This window comes from Babylonia areolata, chromosome 25 (assembly GCF_041734735.1).
Source record: "Babylonia areolata isolate BAREFJ2019XMU chromosome 25, ASM4173473v1, whole genome shotgun sequence".
Taxonomy (NCBI): Eukaryota; Metazoa; Mollusca; class Gastropoda; order Neogastropoda; family Buccinidae; genus Babylonia; species Babylonia areolata.
In genome coordinates this window covers 13,977,766-13,980,265 of record NC_134900.1, presented here as the reverse complement: position 1 = coordinate 13,980,265, position 2,500 = coordinate 13,977,766, and the positions used below count along the sequence as shown (strand labels likewise).

Sequence of the window (2,500 nt, the reverse complement as noted above, 5' to 3'; positions counted from 1 at the left end):
CGATTCTGGCACGATCTTTTTTTTTTTCCCCGACCGAGCGCACATGCACTTGAACGATCATCATGTTTGTCAGTGGTGATTACAGAAATTATCGTGTCAGTGAAGTAAGGGTTTGTTTGAGGAATTAATTAATGTAATGCAGTGTGCTTTAGAAATCTGTTTTATCTATCTGTATATCTATCTCTGTCTGTCTGTGCCTCTGTCTCTCTCTGTCTGTCCGTCTCTCTCTCTCTCTCTCTCTCTCTCTCTCTCTCTCTCTCTCTCTCTCTGTCTCTCTGTCTCTGTCTCTGTCTCTCTGTCTCTGTCTCTCTCTCTCTCTCTCTCTCTCTCTCTCTCTCTCTCTCTCTCTCTCTCCACCCCACCTCTTTCTCAACCTCTCCGAATCTCTCTGGGTTTTTTTTTTCTTTTTTATGTTTCCCTCACCCCCCCCCCCCACCCCCCCACCCCCCACCTCCCTCCTCCCCTTTTCTCTCTCCCTTCCCTCTTCCTCTCTTTCTACCTTCTCACAAGTGTTGTTAGATGTACGTGGTCAGTGAATGTGGCTGGACAAAACAAACAAGGTAAACAACATGGGAGAACCACCACCACCACCACCACCACCACCCAATAAAGACGAAAGATTATTATAAATTTTTTTTTTTTTTTAAACCAAGACCAAACAAACAAGATCCTCGCCTCAAAACCCCAACCCCCTCTTCCCCTTGCACACAGAACTGACAAATAAAAAACCCCTTTCTCGCCGTCCGTGATCGAACAAGCAAGCAATAACCAAGGCTTTCAGCTTTTCGGCCCCCCTCCCCCAAAAGATTGAGCCAGACTGGCACACAAACCTCCTAAAGTCAGATCATCCAGTCTCTTGCCAGTCGCCATGTCCACATCGGAGCGTTGTTCGCACGACTCTCAAACTGAAAACACTGCGATCGTTACAGCGACAGAAAGCGGCATTAGAAAACAAGCTGCCTTTGATCTGGGGAGAATAAAAGACCTGCTCCGAGAATAAAAGACCTTCTCCGAGACTGCCTCTTAAAACACACACACACACACACACAAAAACCAAACAGACGAAGGTGAAACGATCTGATTGGATAAAAACAGCTCATGTTTTTGACTAACAGACTCGTTCTTCGACAAGGTCATTCGACATCAGATGAGGGGTGGGGGGGGGGGGGGGGGGGGGGGTGGTGTGAGAGCAACAGACGTCAACAAATTACTCAGCTGCAAAACACGTGGAAAACATTTTCCAACATTTTGCCCCCCCCCCCCCCCCCCCCCCCCCCTAAAAAAACTGACCCCGGACAAAAGGTTTTGCTCTTTTTTTCTTTTTTTCTAATACTTTCCCTGGGTTTACGTTTCTTCATGGGAATGATAATGAGCTTGTGTCATCATCGTCATCCGATACAAATCACCTCTGTCATCATTGTCATCCGACATGATTATAATTATCACCTCAATTAACAATGTTTTTCGCTGCATGGAAACCCAAGAACAGATTATATGGTATTAAACAACTGATCTTTTTTCTTCTTCTTTTGTTTTTTGGGGGTTTTTGGGTTGTTTTTTTTAATCATATGTGGTTCGTCCGTCGGGATCGACGAGGACCATCTAGTCATCCTGGGGGGGGGGGGGGGGGGGGGGGGGGGGGTTGGGCTCTGTGGGTGCGCAGATGACTGGTCAGGCCAATTCGTGCCCGGAAGATTCTGACGCAGTGTGGACAGGGGATGGTGGCGGCAATCATATAACAGAATACATGAACACAAGAACAACATTATACACAGAAGTACACATACATACATACAGAAACGTAATGACAAGCTGGTTTTTCGCAGCAAGCTGTTCAAAACAAGACACTAAATACATATAGACAGCAAGGTGCGTCAGAAAAAAAAAATCCAAAACTAAACAAGCAAAAAAAGAAAAAAATATATAAAAAAAGAACACGAAAGCTATTCCTCGTTCTAAACCTGGCACACACTTTATATGCCAGTCGCCCTGTGTTTTGACGGGGTGTTGGGGGGAGGGGGAGGGGGAGGAGGGGGGAATAATAATAATAACCTTCATCCAACCTTTCTTCGTGTGTGTTATTCAAAGCATCAGTCAATCTGCATTTACAACATTTCTCATATTCGAGACGTGGGCGGGTGTGGGGGGGGGGGGTGGGGGATGTGGATATAAAAGTATATGATAATGTTTTGAAAGAGCCAGTCGGAGATAGGGGGGTAAAAGTAAGTTTTTTGTTGTGTTTTTTTTTTTTTAAATAATAAATAGTAATAATTATGATAATGATGATGGTGGTAATGACACTGATGATGATGATGATGATGATGATGATAACAATAATGATAGTAATAATAATATCAACAATAATGATAGTAATGATGATGGTGATAATGATAATGATGATGATAACAATAATACTGATAATAATAACAATAATGATGATGCTAATGATCATCATAACGCCCAAATAACCACTTGCCCATGACCATCTCTCGACCTAACT

The 2,500-nt window shown here is 43.6% G+C and overlaps 1 protein-coding gene and 1 long non-coding RNA gene across 5 annotated transcripts in view; one reads left to right on the top strand and one right to left on the bottom strand.

Moving 5' to 3' along the window:
- Positions 1–911, bottom strand: part of LOC143300046 (uncharacterized) — a 20,859-nt gene extending 19,948 nt beyond the window's left edge. Inside the window, exon 1 of the long non-coding RNA XR_013057596.1 lies at positions 831–911. This is a non-coding gene — a long non-coding RNA (uncharacterized LOC143300046). The remainder of the gene's footprint in view (positions 1–830) is intronic.
- Positions 1–2,500, top strand: part of LOC143299818 (cAMP-dependent protein kinase type II regulatory subunit-like) — a 377,066-nt gene that overhangs the window by 100,648 nt on the left and 273,918 nt on the right. The window lies entirely within an intron of this gene.